At 42.6% G+C, this 18,868-nt stretch overlaps 1 non-coding gene across 1 annotated transcript; it reads left to right on the top strand.

Annotated features, from left to right (window-relative positions):
* The first annotated feature begins 8,404 nt into the window (after positions 1-8,404).
* LOC116071792 lies at positions 8,405-8,535 on the top strand. Its single transcript, XR_004111156.1, has one exon. It is a non-coding gene; the product is annotated as a small nucleolar RNA SNORA17 (small nucleolar RNA).
* The last annotated feature ends 10,333 nt before the right edge of the window (positions 8,536-18,868 follow it).

The raw sequence follows: 18,868 nt of genomic DNA, 5'->3' as shown, positions 1-18,868 counted from the left end.
AGAGAGAGAAAGAGAGAGAGAAAGAGAGAGACAGAGACAGAGACAGAGAGAGACAGAGAGAGGCAGAGACAAAGAGAGACATAGAGAGAAAGAGGCAGAGAGGGAAAGAGAGAAGGGATGCTAATAATACTAAATTATCATCTTCAAATGCAGAAAAGTTTAAGAATTTATATTAAAGGCATCGCACACAAACCAAGATAATAGATGTTCAACATCTTTGAGAAATAGTTTGTTATCAAACATAAAATACTCCATTTGACCCAAAATAAAAGAAAGTTCTGAATAGTCCAATATCCAAATAGGGAGCAGGTTTGGATGGTTTTACTGCTGCGTTCAATCTAAATTCAAACATCATGTAATTCTTGTGTTATTTAAATAATTCCATTCCACAGGAAAAATGCTATGTCTTTAATTCATTGCCTAAAGTATCATGAAGATAGCACACAGAAAATTATATGGACTCCAATTACAGATATAAAAGGAAGTATTTCAAATAAACTATTAGATGTCTGAGTCCAGATATCCATTTTTTAAATTATATGATACGGCAAATGAAATGCATTCCAGTAACACAAGGACTTCAGAATCACAGACTTTATCAACAAATTTTATTATATCAACAATCCCAGGCATATCAATCGCAGCTGAAAGGCTATTCAGTAAAATGCAAAGCTATTGTGGGTAACTGTACAGAAGAAGGATGAGAAGAAGGCCACTGAAAAATAACAAATGCTAGTTCCAAAAACAGCAGATGATATTTTAAAGAATAAAGCATTAAAGCCACTTCCTATTAAAACCTGAGATCAGATCCTGTCATTGTCCATTTACGATCTTTGGAGCAGTAGCTAATGCAAAAGACACAAACAAAGCAAAAACCGAAACATTCATGAAGGACATTGGAGGAAAGGGACAAGCTGAATGTAATTGTAACACTAAAAGCTATCTCAAAATTTGCTCTAAGCTGTGTGAATTCAAAAGATAAGTATATGATAAGCAAATATGTCATTTTTTATATTTGAAATCATAATATAAATTGGACAACAAATTTCACTCAGAATAGCACTGGCATTTAAAATCTTGGACCTATCTATCTATCTATCTATCTATCTATCTATCTATCTATCTATCTATCTATCTATCTATCTGAAACTGGCTATTGAAGCATCAGTGGCCAGGAAGTGCATGAAGTAGCAAGCTTAAGAGCATAAGCTAGGTCAGTTCTGAAAACAAGACAACCAGGGCAGAGGAAGGGTGACAGATTTAGAGTTAGGGATGTTTGACCCAAGATTTGATCCTCTTATGTACTTACTGATCAACTCAGATAGCTTCTACTTACCCACTAAAACTTAGGCTAGATATCTCTTTTAGAAAATTTCTTGGCACTACACCAGATGCAAAGGAAACCATCAAACTGTAACAGGACTTAAAATAATATCAGAAAAAAAGGGAAAGGAAGATCAAGATCCTTGATGGAGGACACAATTGCATAAGAGTATTAACTCAAGGGGCTGGAGAGATGGCTCAGTGGTTAAGAGCATTGACTGCTCTTCTGAAGGTCTTGACTTCAAATCCTAGCACCACATGGTGGCTCACAACCATCCGTAATGAGATCTGACGCCCTCTTCTGGTATGTCTAAAGACAGCTACAGTGTACTCACATATAATAATAAGTAAATCTTAAAAAAAGAAAGAATATTAATTCAAGCTAAGCTCATAATAAAAATGATCAACCTTATGATCTTTATGGATATTTATAAACTTGGACATTCTCAAAGACCAACCAACAGATTCATGTTGCTATTGAACAAGGTCAATTGAATTAAAGCTAAATAAAAACAAATCAGAGCTTTATTATTGCAGCGATTAGATAAACTTACTTTGTAAAAGTCCCTTCAGAAGCAGACACTTTGATAAGCAATGAATTTGCAACTCCCCAAGTGAATTCTGTTGTCAGATAACTTTGAACCTAGAAACAACTTAAGTCTCATGAACACATCGGTGCTTGTCAAAATCTTGGGTCTGTCTGTCTTTGGGAATCTCATTTCCAGCTGGGGGGTAGATGGGGGAGGTGGCCAACAGATTGGAAAGAGCGTTTGCGTAGAGGATGGTTTGTATCTTGGAGGGTGGGATGGTGGCTAATGAGTTAGAATACTTTTGAGCTATTCCCAGTAAACACCTTGTCAAAGGCATTCTAGGTCAGGCATATCCTAAGGGCAGAGTCAAGGATGGGGAAAGATCTTAAACACAGCCACTTCTTCTTGACAGTTTAACATCAGAGGTAGGGATTGACAAGGGAAAGGCAGAGGAGGCTGCTGGCCACCAGAGGCAGGAAATGGCAAAATAGCTTTAAAAAAGATAGCTAAATAGCTACCTTACCAAGTTAGCGCAAGCTTTAATATATACTTAAACAAAACCAAGAGCTTTTCTTAGTTCAGGAGGAAGATTCCATAAACTCTTTCATGTATCCTTGACTTGAAAACCAGAGCCCCATAGCCAAAGCTGTCCAGTTCTGCGGCTTGCTGGGGCTGGGACATGATTCATTCAAATATATTTTCACTGACTTTCTGGTCTTGATGGTTTCCTTCAGTGTCTAACTTGGCTTTCTTGGAACGTGCTCTGTAGATCAAGGTGGCCTTGAACTCTAAAATCTGACAGCTCCTGTCCTCTGAGTGCTGGGATTAAAGGTGTGTACGCCCACACCTGGCCCTAAGCTTCTCTCTAATTCCTTTTGACTCCTTGGAAGCTTAGCTGGGTGGGGTCTTCTCTGAGGTCACCACTCTCTTTATTCCACAAGGCTTTTCTTTAATCTGTTTACACTTCTTGGTGCTTCTTTTCCTCACTGACTGTACATTTTTCCTTGTTCAGCATGTTCCTTTTCATTATGGATCTGTGTAAGACTGGCCACTAATAGTTACAGAATATACTCAATTCTAGGTTGTTTTGAAAGTCCTCCACTAAAATTGTTAATCTATAATTCTTCAATTAAGCCTTATGCAGTTTTTTTTAAAAATACAGGTAGAAATACATCTTCTTCACCAAAATATCACAAGAATGGTCTCTAGGCCACAGACTAAAATTTTCCTCTGAAACCTATTGAGTTGGGGCCCCACAGTTCAAATCACTCTCAGCACCGCTGTCTTTCATGTTTTTTTTTTTTTTTACTTTTTTTTCTTTTTTTAAAATTTTTATTAGATTTTTTTAAACGATTTATTTATTATATGTAAATACACTGTGGCTCTGAGCCACCATGTGGTTGCTGGGGCTTGAGCTCATGACTTTTGGAAGAGCAGTCAGTGCTCTTACCATCTGAGCCATCTCACCAGCCCCCCCCCCCATCTTCTTTGTTTACATTTCAAATGTTATCCCCTTTCCTGGTTTCCCCTCTGAAAAAAAACCCTATTCCTTCCTCCCCACCCCCCTGCTCACCCTCTCCCTCTTCCTGGCCCTGGCATTCCCCTGCACTGGGGGTAGTGTAGCCCACTAAGTCCCAGTTAAAGTGGTCAACTACTTTTGTAATATAAAGTCTCAAAGAAAAGCATGGTCAGGCCTATCACAGAAATATCCCAGTCTGTAAGAGGAACGGCTGAGGCCACCACTACGGAACCACTGGGAGCTTCGCAGCTACAAAAATAGCTACTGCAGGAGGATATAATTGAGGATTGCCTGTGAGACCAAGGACTACGGATGCATACAATGCCAACCAATCGGGAACTGCTGTTTAGAAGAGATGCTTTCTTGGGACCAATGGGCCACAGTGGTGGGGTGGTGTGGTGGGGAGGGTATTAAAGGAGCTTGCTGGGGCGATCAGCACCACCTTACCTCCAACCCCAAGGGCGGGTAGGATCGGGCAGCGAGTAGTGCATGACACAATCAGCACCGGTACCAACTTCTGTCTTAGTTGGGGTTTTATATTGCTGTGAAGAGATACCATGACCACAGCAACTCCTATAAAGGAAAGCGTTTAATTGGGGCTGGCATACAGCTTCAGAAGGTGAGTCCATTACTGTCATGGGGGAGAATGACTGTATGCAGGCAGACGTGGTGCTGGAGAGGAGCTGAGATCCATCTGGATCTGAAAGCAGCAGGAAGAGGTGAGTCATTGGGCCTGGCTTGACCTCAAAGCCCTCCCTGTGACGCTTCATCCAACAAGGCCACACCTCCAAAATGCCACTCCCTATGTGTCACTGGGAACCATTTTCATTCAAACCACCACAATGACTTTAAGTTATTTTCTTTACTAAAATAGAACTCTGAACATGGACTAAGGGATTGAGAGATGGCTCAGTGGTTAAGAGCACTGACTGCTCTTCCAGAGGTCCTGAGTTTCGTAGCAACCACGTGGTGGTTCACAACCATCTGCAATGAGATCTGATGCCCTCTTTTAGTATGTCTGAAGAGAGCTGCAGTGTACTCACAAACATAAAATAAATAAATAAATCAATCTTATAAAAAAGAAAATCAAAATGAAAAGAGTCCAAGGGACCAGGAACTGAGCAGTTACTGGCCAGGAAGTCTTTTAAGAAATGGGTCTACATCTGTATTAGTCAGGTACTGTCAGAGCCTCTTAGGAGATAGCTATATTTAGTTTAGGCTGGCTTGTCCTTTCTTCAGTCTTTGCTCCATAGTTAATCTCTGCAATTTCAAATTCGATCATCAATAGGAGGAGAGGACCTCGGCCCTGTGAAGGTTCTGTGCCCCAGTATAGGGGAATGCCAGGGCCAATAAGTGGGAGAGGGTGGGGTGGCAGGCATGGGGGGGGAAGGCAACAGGGGTTTGTTCTTGTTGTTTTTGTTTGTTTGTTTGTTTTTGTTTTTTGGAGGGGAAACTGGGAAAGGAGAAAGTTACATGTAAATAAAGAAAATATCCAAAAAAAAAAAAAAAAAAAAGAAAGAAAGAAAGAAAGAAAGAAATGAGTCTAGCCAGGCAGTGGTGGCGCATGCCTTTAATCCCAGCACTTGGGAGGAAGAGGCAGGCAGATTTCTGAGTTCGAGGCTAGCCTGGTCTACAGAGAAACCCTGTCTCAAAAAAAAAAAAAGAAAAAGAAAGAAAGAAAGAAAAAAAAAGAAATGGGTCTAAGGTACCCAAAGATCTCTCTCAGCACAGTGGAAGCAGAGGACAGAGAGGGGACATGAATTTGGACAGTCTGGTCAAAGCACTAGCCACCTTGTGTATTTTTATATCCAGATAATTCTGTGTCTCTACCAAAACTCAGACTAAACATCCTTTGTAGAAAATTCCTGGTATGAGAATTCCATTTAGATCCCTTTTGCAGTTCATCTCCTGGTTCTCAGCTTTTAAATTGTTTCAGTCTCCACTTTGACGTATTCTCCCCTGCTATATGAATCGTCTTTTCTATCTTTCCCTCTCTTGCCCTCCTCATTTCCCCTTCTCGATCCTTTACTACACGTAAGGTATGTTGCCATAACAATCAACTTGCTGATTTACTCTCAGTATCCCCTTCTAGACTATAAATTCCTTCATGGATAGAGTCCTGTCTTGTTAGGCCTTAGATCTTCAGACCTAAGATTAGTGTTTGCAACTAGTAATAGGTAGTCACAAGGTATATGATATATGGGCAGACTGGCTGATAGAATGGATGCTTTATCAGCTGATGAGTGAGTTTGGTCTGGGGAAGAAATTATAAACTTGGGAGTGATTAGAGAGGTTGATGAGAAAACTACTTTATCAAAATGTGTTTGAAAGACTTGAATTTATTTTACTTTAAAAACAAGCTCATTTGATTTTATGTCTGCTTAAACTATTTCTTTCTTCTGTTATGTCCAGGTCTAGAAGAACATTATTTGGGATTGCTTTGGACAGTTATTAGATATCAAATGTTCAAGAGAGTAGGCACATGGAATAGGAGACTTAAATCTCAACTCCCAGTGTCTGGAGATCCCAGGTCAGAACACACTGTGATAGGATGAGCCCAAATAAGACACACTGGATTTCAGTCTCAGCCCTGTGCTTCCACAGGTAATAGATTAATTCCTGGAAAGCCAGACCTTTTCAAGTGACGGTAATATTGGCAGTCACTTGCCAGAGTTGTTAGTAAGGATAACATAGTCTAAAACTGTGTTCCCAGCACTAAATAGCCCTCAGTAAGTCTGAGTGCTGCCCCAGCTCCTACATCAAACTCAAGAGAAGAACATGGGTATCCATTCTCTTACCAGCAACTGTTCCTTATCCAAATGATACGGGTGTGGAGGTAGAAAGTGCAGGGTTTGAATTCCAGCTCCGTCATGAAGTCAGTGCTTGCTCCATATTGTTGTTTTCCTGCAGACCCCAGCTTTCTGTAGCATCCCATTGCCTCTGACATTCTCCTAGGCATCTTGTTTACTCATTACAGTGTCTGGGACTCAGGGCCTTCTTGTGGCTAAGTCTAGGGAAATCAGAGTGCTTTCTGCTTCCTCTAGTATTGCTATGCCAATTAGGGCTCCATCATATTCTGCTTTCTTCCACAAATGTCACTACTAAAAACCCCTAAAACCAGAGCTCAGCCACCTTTCACAATGAAATCAAGCAGAAGACAGAAGACAGGGATGACCCTGTCTCCCTAGAGCTTAGGACACAGGCTTGTCCCTCATCCGTGTAGGCTCAGGGACCACTTGCTCAGTGTTCAGACTATCCTCTTCTTGCTCTTTTGGGTTCTGTACTGTCAAATCCGGCTACTCACTGGAATTCCAGCCTTTTGTTTCAGGTTAGCTGTGACCTGATGTGCTAATCACGAGCCAGACCCAGTGGAGCAAGTGGAAAGCATCACCAATCAGTCAGCTGAGAACAAAAAGGTCTGGGGAGGAGGATATTGTAAGCCTAATCAAGAAGCTGGGCTTATTGGCAGAGCTGTGGGGAAATCACTGAAGGGATTCAGCCAGAGGAGGGGTGGATGCTCAACATTTCTGTGGCTGCTGGAAGCCAGGTGTGAATAGGTTGCTGTAGGTGATTGGCACATGGGAGTTGGTCAGTATGAGAGGTGTGGAAAGGAAACCTGGGAAAGTGTATGAGCCTTCAGTTCTCAAGAGTCTCACCTTCTGAAGCAGGGAGATGACAATGGACAGGCAGCCACGTAGATGAAAAAGTTGAGAAAACACAGGGAGCAAACTAAAACAGAAGAAAGTAAAGTGATGTAACAGTAAAAGGAGCCCCTCCCTGAGAAAATGGCACCAGCTCAGAAGTCCAAGGATAGGGGACCTCAAGAGGCAGAACTGAAGAGGCTCAAAGACAGGAGGGAGCTCAGTGTAGCATGTTGTTGGAGACATGGATGGGGCTGGAGGGAGGTGGAGAGGTATGCTGATTATTTTAATGAGCACTTAGGAGAAGATGCCAACCTGTGACATGTATTTGGTGCATGGCTGAACCTGAGTTGTGAAGGGAGGGAGCCAAGTATAGGTTGGTGTCTCCACTTGGAGCCTGGGTGCCATAGTAAATAATATGGTCACATCCTGAGATGTGGGCAACAGATAACCTGAGTGATGCAGTTTGTGTGAATGGTAACTAGATAATGGTGGCAAACATTATTCTAGAATTTGCACCCTCGGGCCTTGTAAATTAAGAAGGCAGAGCTCCATATACATTTTATGGGATGGAAATATCCTTCCTAGGAAGCCTGCAAGTGAAGTCCCCTTTGCTTCATTCATGCTTCATGGGCTGGAGGATGGGTGTCCCACTGTGGTCTGAAAGATACCAGCTTAGGAAAAGGCACAGAGATGCAGAGGTGGGTAGGGCTGAGGGAGATGAGCAAGGAGAGAGATGAGCAAGCTATTTTCTGATGTTAGGATTTTCCCTAGGAAGATACATGCCATGGACCCTTTATTGATACCTTGATGCTGGAGACTGTAAAGGGAAAGATGTAGTGTAGCTGTTCTACTTTGTGGCTTCTTCTTCCTTCTACCTTCTTCCCCCGAATACTAGATAGGAGAGAGAAAAAGGGAAAGAGGTGATGATATTTTTAGACTAATTTTGTTGGTTAGGGATGTTGAGTTCCTTGGGGCAAATTTGATCTTCACCATCAGGATATCTAATTTCTCCTTCTTCTTTTTTCTTTGCACATGACTACTTAACAAACCATAACCAACCAACAACCCGCCACTCTAACAACCCCACCTCTGGGGACCCTAGCATTTATATACCCTCTCAAGAGTCCCCAGAGTTCCAAACATCATACAATCACATCTGCACCTGGCAAAATCACACTCCTGCTAGAACACAAGGCAGTTCATGGTCAGCTGCTGTAGACATTCTGAAGCAGCCCGACATCCCACACCTGGGATTAAAATGAAAACATATTCCCGTAATGTTTCTGTGTTTTCAAAGAAACCAAAATTCCAAAATTGTCACTACAGTGTATATACCATACCATTCTTAAACTGGGACATTATAAAAAACAAAATTAGGATATCATAATCCTGCCCTAGAGGTGTTGCAGGTATGGCTGCTGCATCACATGTGGGTCAGTAGGTGGTAGAGAGGAGAGGGACTGTGTCTATGCTCAGTGTTCTGACCCATGAACATCTGAGTGATTAGGAGCCTAACATTCCCTGAATAAAATGAGCCTGAGATAACCAGTCTGGCATAATCCCCACCCCCACCCCCTGCACAGGAGTAAGGCCAAACAGATGCTCCTTGCATAGGGCTACTCTGGAAGGCTGGACTGAGGAGTGAGCCCAAGAAGACCAGTCCCATGGGTCCTCAACGGGAAACTAGCCTGAGATTACCACTAGTTTGGTACCATGCAGGCCTGGGGTAGGGGGTGGTCGGGGCAGACCATGTCTAAGTTAACCCCTCCTGAGCACCATAATGCACAAATGAGGCATAACACTCCTGAGACGACCCCCAGACACTCAGAGACCACTAAGAGGAGAAAGTAAGTGGTGGAGAAATGGAAGAGAAAGACAAATAGAAGGATGTGGACACCATGAAGAGAGGCAGAACTCAAGATTCAAGGGTAGTGAGGAACAGCCTGATGTGAGTAGCTGGTGATGCCATCTGGTACCATGGTGGGGTCCTGGCCTGTGCTGCCACCAAGGGCCAAGTCTGGGTCTGTGGTTCTGAATCAGCAGGAATCTGTTACTACCAGAGACCAAGTCTGGGTCTGTGCTGCCTCCCGGGAAAATGTTAATGTTTGAGGGCTGTACAACACTGGCCTTACTCCTCACCTGGGCATCTGGGGGAGAGCTTGCCATGGGGCTATGAGGGCAGCAGATCCTTCCCCAGGTAGCTACAGGGAAGAGAGGGTCTCGCACATTTTGGGAGTTATGGTTATGCCAGCCTCAAGGACATAAATTTGGGAAAGCCAACCCCAAGGGTGCATGGGAGAACTGGCCCTGCCTCTTGTCTACCACCTGCTTATCTGCCGTGCAGTGACACGAGTGAGGGAGATTTGCCCCACTTTCACGCCTTGACACCTAAGGTAAGTGAGAGAGCTGGCCCTGAAGGGTCATCAGAGAAGGAGAGCTGACCCTGCCCCTCACCCGCTGCATCACTCAGGAGAGCAGGTCCTATATCTCACCTGGGCAGCACAGAAGAGCTGACCCTGGATGTAGGGATTGCTGGTGAGCCTACTCTATGGCCATGAGTGTGAGAGAGCTGGCCCTGCCTCTTGTCTGCTGTGAGGTGGCACAGGCAAGAGAAAGATTCCTTCTCTTCCCTTTTGCCGTTGATACCAGCTTTGGTAGGACAGCTGGCCCTGCCCCTCACCTGCTGTACCACTCTGGAGAGCAGACCCTGTACCTCACTGGAGCAGCAAAGAAGAGCTGACCCTGATGGCAGAGGAATGGGTAAGCCACCTCCCAAGGTCTGTGTGTGGGAGAGCTGACCCTGCAACCTCTCTGCCTTTTGGCACACACACAAAAACTTAAAAATAAGGTCTTAAAAACTTTTCAGCCATTTTCTCCATTTCTCATTAACAACTTACAACACTGACACATTGTCTTCACTTCATAAATGGAAACAAATGAACAAAGAAACAAACAAACAAAACTCCCTTTCTCAAGCCATCCTGCCAAGAACGAGCAAATCTGAACCAGGTGTTTCCAAATGCAGGGAAATCCATTGCAGCACCTTACCATATAATGGTCAGAGTTCAAGTACATGCTCATTAATCATGGTCTTGCCTTGACTTTCAGACATTTTTATAGTATTGCTCGAAACCGTGATTCTAATGATAATGTAATGTGGTAATATTATAGCCAAATGGTATAAAATTTTAATGGCACCAGCACATGCTATTTAACAATGCCAGCTCTTTGTGACCTGAGCCTATAGCTTAAAACAGACTTTAGTTTCCTTGTAACTCCCCTGGATTTAACAAGCCTTGCTCGATTTGTACTTGCCTTAATAAGTAGAACAGTTCTGGTTAAAAACCTGGTTTGAAGATGTTACAGCCATTTAATTGTATCAGGGGACTGCACAGAAAAGATAGACCAGATAGGCAAGGCAGTCATGGACTTTAAGGCTTCATTTATCTTTATGTGTATGTGAGTGTAAATAGGTGGTACACCAGGTGTATGCCTGGTGCCCTTCAGGGCTAGAAGAGAGGGGGTAGCTTTCCTGGACCTGCAGGGACAAGACTGTGAGCAACTTGAGAAAAACGGAGAAAAGGATTATGTTAGAGACTGCCAGGAGGAGGCTGTATCCTTGAAATGACCTTGGTCATGACACTTTGTGGGGCGATTAAAAAGTAGAAGATTATATCTCTAGATAAAAGAAGGGCCCAGGTTCTGAGGAGAGTGGTTATGGCCATGTTCAGCTGGACTCAAAGGCACTGTCAAACTCAGTCACAGAAGAGTTCTGTCCCATGTTCTTGGTCATTCTGTTCATGTTGATAGGCCAGAGGATGGAGAACCAAGACACAGGAACAAAACTTGAATTTATCTGAATTCCAGAGAGGAACAAGCCTGTCTCTTGAGGCCTAGATTACAATGAGAATCTTGTTTCTCTACATGGTTTGTGAAGTTTTCTGTCGGTCAAGGACTGCCAGGGAAAACCTTCAGCATATCCAAATAGGCTTACTGACTTCCATAAAGGAGAGGAGCCGGTCGAACTGCAGAGAAATGTCCTGGTGGAAATGAGGAACACAGAGAGAGCTGATTATAAGGTTTGTGCTGTATCCGGTGATTCTTAGTGGAGACAGGATTCAGCTCTCTGAATTGCTTGCTGTGAAATGCACCCTTTGTAGGGGAGGCAGAAGTTGGCAGAGCTGGGCCAGGATATCTTTTGTGAGACATCAGCAGCCCTCGAAGAAGAGGGTCATTACACCATGCTGTGGCAGCAGAGTGACCTTTGAAGAAATACTTTACCTGTGCACTTTGCAGTGGGCTTTATCTGCGTCTGTTATCACAATCTGGTTAATGGCAGGCCTGATATTTAGTGCCTCAGAGGAAAAGTGTAAAATGTCCCTGACATTTTTAAGAAATCAGGGCTACAATCAATAGTGGTTTTAGCCCCATGTGCTGGAGCAGCAGCATAAACTCAGAATGGCTCCAGGCCAGCTTCTGTCACACTGCCTTTCTTCTGTTCAGGTCAGTCTGGCCCTGGATAGAACCAGAGGCTGAAATAAAAAGGCCTAATTTGCTGAACTCTGCTGAATTTAAATATGAGTTTTTATTGAACATTAACAAAAATCACCATAAGTATTATCTAAGGCAAGATAACCCAACAAGCTAATTCAAGGGAAGATTTAAACGACCTCTTAAAATTAAAAATACTTTTTATTTATCTTTGCTAGTTGCATACCTGCTTGTCAGTATTTAAGAAGCCCTCCTCCTCACACTCACAGATTGCCGTCTCTTACTCTCCTCTCGCTTCTCAAAACGATTTTATTTTTTCATTTTTTGAGATAGAGTCTTACTTGCTTTTTAACCAAGGCTGACCTAGAACTTGCTATGTAGCCCAAGCTGGTCTGAATTTCTGGTAATCCTCCTGCTTCAGCCTTCTAAGTGCTAGGTCTATAGGCATTTTTCAGGATTTCCAGTTTAATATACTTAAAGTATTTAATTAATTAATTAGTTAATTAATTAATTGCATGTGTGTGTTGTGTATGTATGTATGTATGTATGTATGTATGTATGTCATGGTGCATGTGTAGGATGTGTATGTAGTTGGTTCTCTCTTTCTCTTTTGTTGAGGCAGGCTCTTTCTTGTTTCTACCTTGATGTGTACTCCAGACGAGTTATCCAGTGGCATTCTGAGCAGTTCTCTTGTCTCTGCCTCCCGTCTTTCCATAAGAATGCTCAGATTACAGATGAGCACCAGGAGTGCCCATTTTTAATCCATCTGGGTTTAGGCTGGGAATCAGGTTGTTGTTAGCCTCGCCTGGTAAGGCTTTTCCCTGCTGAACCACCTCTGCTGCCTTCAATTTACCTTGTCAGGCGTTCATGCACTCTGTGCACCTAATTCAGATAAGCGCCATTAATTGCTGATTTTGCAGAAAAGCTGTGTAGGTTAGAGCTGTCTTGAAGAGGCTCACAGAACATGTATCAGCATTGTCTGAGTTTTCTGAAGGGAAAGCAGAATTCTCCACCCACTTTCATGCTTCTTTCTCTTTATGGACAAATTTTCAGAAGGTGTACCAGGCACGTGAGACAAAAAAAAAAAAAAAAAAAAAAAAAAAAAAAAAAAAAAAAAAAAAAAAAAAAAAAAAGAGATGGTGGTCTGTTCTTTATTTTGTAGGATTATAAACCAAATTTCAGAAAACTTAGAGAAATTAACGTAAAAGTATTTTGGGTAATTGACTAGTCTGGGATGTCCATTCTTGTGTGTATGAACACAGGGCGAGTATAGAAAACCTTTGTTGGAAAGAAACCTAGACCCTTCTAAGATCTAAGCATCTATTAAAGGGTCTTTTGGGTCCTTTCCCCTTGTGTAGTATGCTTTAAAGTCTGTTCTGTGTTACCCCAGACCCATTGTCCCTTTGTAATCCACATTGACTCAGAAGTCTTGCGTGGACTGGTAGGCATGAATGACACCCTTCTTTTGTGCCACATGAAAGAGGCAACCTCAGCTTTCTCTGGGTTCAGAGGGAAAATTAGTCTTCGATAGAGAGAGAGAAATTGGCTGAGCTGATATATGGCTTTCAGGAGAGTGGCCTATATATTTTCTTGGCTCTGGCTTCTTTTCTTCTACTTATAAAATGAGGGTTAGTGAAACTCACCTCCCAGTGAGAGCTTCTACCCTTGAGATTGATAAAAACCCAGTGGAGGTGGCATAGATATTTCAGAGAACAGCACTGTGGAGCAACCCTGCAGTTTTCAATTAGGTTCCTGGGAATGTGGCTGTCAATGTAAGGGGGGGGGGCAGACCCTGTGAATGTCCACTCGAGGTTTTAGGTGGCCGGCCAGGGTGATAGTAGTCTATCAAGAAATTATTATGGGAGGAAACGCTACCTCTTCTTTTCCTCTCCTAATAAGAGGTTTGAGCAGACAGAGGAAATTAGAAGCTGACTCAAAGTACTGCCTTGGAAGACCTCTGGCCAGGAAAAGGACAGCCCGTGTGCGTGTCCATGTTGGGGAAGAGGAGAGGCAGAAGGCAGGAAGGCCTCTGCCTTGTTTTTCATTCTGTGTTGGTTCCCAGGTAAAATGTAGTCAGGGAATACAATACAGAACATGGTATTTGATTGACTTTTTGTTTGTCAGTTTAAGGTGTGTCCCTACAGAGGTGGGTGGGACTGTAGTAATAGACCCCCATCCATTTTGTGTGTGTGTGTGTGTGTGTCCATAGCTGATAACATTACAGAAATCTGGGGCAATGACTAGTATTTTCCCCAATTAATCTAGAATGGAAGGCCTTTATAACTGCTTTGGAAGAAAGTTCATCCTCTTTGGACATGGAGGACACAATATGAGCAGCTGATGAAGATTATTTTTTAATTTTCTTAAATAATTGGACGAGATACTATCAGGAAGGCATGCACAGAGTCTTAACAGTGGGCAATCTTGTATCTCTTAGGGAGTTCCATATGCCCACATTTAAACTAATTAAAATATACACCCAGCTGTTGTGTTACTTTGTATCTGCAAAATATAATCTATCAAAACATCCCCAAGTGCTTTAAGAAACAGTGATCTGTTTATTTTTTTCTCAATATCTTGGGGGAGATTTTAAACTTTCAGTAAAATATTTGTTTGCTTTGCTTGACGTGGGATTGGGAGATAGTTATGTCTGAGAGAACTAGTCAGAATTTGAGCTCCTTTATCAAACCTATTAGAGAGACAGAGAGAGAGAGAGAGAGAAAGAGAGAGAGAGAGAGAGAGAGAGAGAGAGAGAGAGAGAGAGAGAGAGAGAGAGAGAGAACATGTCTATGCCAGGGTTTTAAACATTAACCACTCTTGGTTCATCCTTATGTAAATATTATAGTCTGACAAATGCAGACAGTTTGTGGAATCGCATCTTATAAGTGCTGTCATGGGCTTTTGTTCGCCCCTGGCTTCTGGCATCTCTCTGCCTCTGCTCAGGTGTAAGAGGCTGGGCGCAGATGTTTTGCAAACATCACTTACTATTAACAGTGACAAGTAAACCCAGGTTCATTGAGTATTTGGGTTAACACTGAGAAAGGATTCACCTGCTTTTTGTTGTGCTGATTGTGCTGAAGGTAGAGATAGTATTTATGACACATTAGCAACTCTCTTATAGGAAAAGTCTACTATCCTGGCTGGGGAGACAGCTCTGTGCTCAGGACTGTGGACTGCTCTTGCAAAGAACCTGAGTTCTGTTCCTGCAATTGTCAGTAACTCCAGCTCCAGGGGGACCTGAAACCTCTGGCTTTCATGAGCACTTGCTTGCACTCAATCACATGTAACCGCCCCCCACCAGAAACACACACACACACACACACACACACACACACACACACACACACACACTTGAAAAAAAAATCTTTTAAAAAACCCCACATCAGCCTACTATTAAAATGCAACTGAAGACAGTGAGCAATACTTTCATCTTCTTGCTTTGATTTTTAACATATGCTATTATAAATGTGATTAAAAGTTTTTTCTTCCTTTGATATTTTATTAGTGTATTGAGCAATAACTGATTTTGGTGTTGATTGTGTGTCCTGACTTTTTACTGAGTTCATTTATTAGTATCTGTCATGTGGGAAGTCTGGAGTTTTATACATACACTTTTGTTTGTGATCGTAAGTGCCTCTGCCTCTTCTCTTCTGGGGTGAGGGCCTCATCTTATTCTTGGGCTTAGAGGAGAATCATTCAGATTTTTCCATGGCATGTGATGAGAGCTGTGGGCTTTTCACATGTAACCTTTATTATAGTCAGATAATTCCTTTCTATTTTTTTTAACATCTCTACCCACTCTGGTTTTCCCTTCCTCCTTTCCTCCTAGTTCCCCCATCCTCTATCCCCTGCCCCCATCTATCTACTCCTTCTCCCTTTCTCTTCTGAAAAGGGCAGACCTCCTATGGATATCAACCAAACATGGCATAGCAAGTTGCAGTAAAAGTAGGCACCTCCCTCATATTAAGGCTGGGCAAGACAACCCAGTATGAGGAAAAGGGCCCCCAAAGCAGGCAAAAGAGTCAGAGACAGCCCCTGCTCCCACTTTTAGGAGTCCCACAAGAAGATCATACTACATAACCCCATATCATATAGGCAGAGGGCCTACATCAGTTCCATGAAGGCTCCCTAGTTGTCCATTCAGTTTCTGTGAGCCCCTATGAGCCCAGGTTAGTTGATTCTGTGGGTTTTCTTGCGGTTTCCTTGACCTTTCTGGCTCCTACAATTCTTCTCCCTCCTCTGAAGGGTTTCCTGAGCCCTGCCTAATGTTTGGCTGTGGGTCTCTGCATCTGTTTCTATCAGTTGCAGGATGAAACTTCTCTGATGACAGTTGGGCTAGGCAGCAATCTATGCACACAGCAGAGTACCATTAGGAATAATTTCATTGACTTTTTTTTTCCAGTCATGTTTGGTTCTATTCTAGGGCTACCTAGTCTTTGGGTCTTGGGTCTCCAGGCAGTGTAATGGATGGGCTTCCTATCATTACATGGGTCTCAAGCTGGACCAGTCATTGTTTGTCCATTCCTACAATTTTTGTGCCACCTTTATCCCAACACATCCTGCAGGCAGGACAAATTATATGTTGAAGGTTTTGTGGTTGGGTTGGTGTCCCAGTCCCTCCACTGGAAGTCTTGCCTAGTTAGAAGGGATGGCCAGTTCAGGTTCTGTATTTCCCAGACCTTTTATTAGAGGTCTTAGATAGGGCCACCCTCACAGATTCCTGGGACTTTCCATTGCACAAGTTTCCTAGCTCATACCCCCCAAATCCAGTTGTCTCTCTCAGTACTCTCTCCCTCCATCCTCCCCCAACCTGATCCCTTCCTATTCCTACCCCACCTGTATCCCCAACTCTACCACTGATTAACACAGTACAAATATTTCTTGCTTTTGATCATACTTCTTGGGATCTAAGGAAGGGCCTGAGGGCACATGCAGAAATGGTAGTATTCAGTGCAGCTCAGAGCTAAAGCCACCCAAACACTTCACTGGTGGTTGAATGAATGAAACTCATTGACTGAAACACTACTTCCTAATCAAAAGATAAACAATTTTCAGATATATGCAACGGATATTTAAACCATTACACTAAAGCGCAAGTAGTCAGACTTCCAAGACTACCTGTTTCTGGATCTCACAAAAATCCAACTTCTAGAAAAGGCAAGACTATAGAGACACAGCAGGGTACAGAAATGGGGATTGGGGTATTTGGGGGTGAAAGAAATAATGATATAATTGTATGTGTTTTCTAAATCTTAATGCAATGTGCACTGAAATGGGATATTCAGCATGGAAACCTCACCTCATTAGAATTGGAATAAATGGACCAGAAAGATGGCCCAGCCAAGCCTGATGACCTGAGTTCAATCTCCAGGACACCCATGACTGGAGATGTTCTTTCCTGACTCCTACAAGCTCCACCCGCAAGCAAACAAATGAATGACATTTAATAAAAAATAATTCTTTGTTAGTAACAAATTGTATGACATTTGGGAATGGCATATGAAGAACCATGAAGTCAGACATAGACTGTTACCTTCAGAGAACAGCTGGTATGCTCTAGATTAACGTCTCCTGACTCATATTACTCCTGGTAACTGTGTTGTTAATCATTTTACACAAAGAAATGACATGTTTCTAAATCAATATCTAGAATATGTTTTATTGTATTTGAACTTTTATTTATTGACATTATTATCATTATTATTATTTTTGTGTATGCATGAATGCACAGGTCAAAGTGTGTAGATGGAGGGCAGAAGATAACTTCTGAGGGTCACTTTCTCCTTCCACTGTGTGTTCAGGGGATTAAACTCAGGTTGGCAGGCCTCTGCCATAAGTATTTTTACCTACTAAACTATCTTACTTGCCTGGGGTTTTATTATTGGAAGCGCCTACCACTAACTCCAAAAGTCTGCCTCTTCTATTTTCTTGGTTGGAGGACTAGAGATTTTGTCCTAATATATCTGCCCTTCTGATGGTGATCTGGAATATAAGGCTATACTGCAGAGAAGCAGCCTGGGGGGACACGTACTCATTGTGCCTGCTTTGATGATTTTCCATTGGGCTACATCAGTTCATCCTTGCAGGGCAGGCTAAAAAGACCCACAGACCAGAATAGATGTGCTATGGAGTTTTTGATTGAAATAGTAATGAAAGCTTTGCCAGCTTTGAAGCAGGATATATTCATTCTTTGTCTGGACATCCTTCTTTAGGGGCAGAGCCCCAGAAACCAGCGTCTAGACTTCCTTAGCAAAGGACTAAGAATGGGGCTTTCAGGATCACTACCAAAAGGCCTCATCAGGCTTTGCCATAAGAATCTCATCGAACTCAAAACAAACAAAATTGCTTGCCAAGGGGACCACACCATCCAGGCCCCAAGGTTTAAACATTCAGTGTCCTTTCTAGAAAAAAAATATCATCTTCTTTAGTCTCACCACCAGGTTGTTGTTGAAAATTATTTAATCTCAATCGGAAATATAACTTGCTTGCCATGTTCCTTTAGGGCTGCTCTTAAATTTCAATTGGCCAGTCTGCATGACTCACCTAACCCATGGTATTATTCAGTCTCTCTCTCTCTCTCTCTCTCTCTCTCTCTCTCTCTCTCTCTCTCTCTCTCTCTCTCGGTCTTCTCAGACCCCAAGCCCTAGGAACCCAAGAATCCCATCTGTTTCTCTTCTGCTGCCTAACTATTGTCTGTAGCCATCTTTATTCACCAACCAGGGATATCTTGGGGCAGGGGCAAGGTTTCATAGTGTCACTTGAGTATGTCACTTGGGTATGTGCAAACTCTTTCTCATCCCTAGGTATGACCAGGCCTTGGGGACCAATAGTTAACATTTAAATATAAGCAAAAGGTCAAACATCAACAGTATGTAGGGTCTCACATCTAAGAACATCACTGGGGAGTTTTGCTGAAAGCTGTTTTCTGTGGCAGCTGGTCTGAGGTGGCACTCCTGGACCACATTTTAACTAACAGGGAATGAGATAGCTACTTGGAGGATGACTCTAGAAGCAATCATTTTCTTTTTCACCGACGCTCTTTTCATTTTACGCAGAAAAAGAGGTGTTTGTGGGACTCAAGGATCTAAAGAATAATATGATAGTTATTTTTGAGCACATTACAAAGAAACAGCCAGGACATCATGGAGAGTCCAGAGACCTGTGCTGAATCAAAAAGTGGGTAGTTTTGAGGGAGACTTGAACTGAGGAATCTGCTGTCTGGAGGATGGTCCAGCTTCTGAGAGTCTCTACTACCTTATAAAATATTTTTGTGATTAAAACAATGATTGCGTGGCTGGGCGGTGGTAGCGCACGCCTTTAATCCCAGCACTTGGGAGGCAGAGGCAGGTGGATTTCTGAGT

Source organism: Mastomys coucha, unplaced genomic scaffold (genome assembly GCF_008632895.1).
Source record: "Mastomys coucha isolate ucsf_1 unplaced genomic scaffold, UCSF_Mcou_1 pScaffold22, whole genome shotgun sequence".
In the NCBI taxonomy this organism is placed as follows: Eukaryota; Metazoa; Chordata; class Mammalia; order Rodentia; family Muridae; genus Mastomys; species Mastomys coucha.
This window is presented reverse-complemented; position numbering and strand designations above follow the sequence as displayed.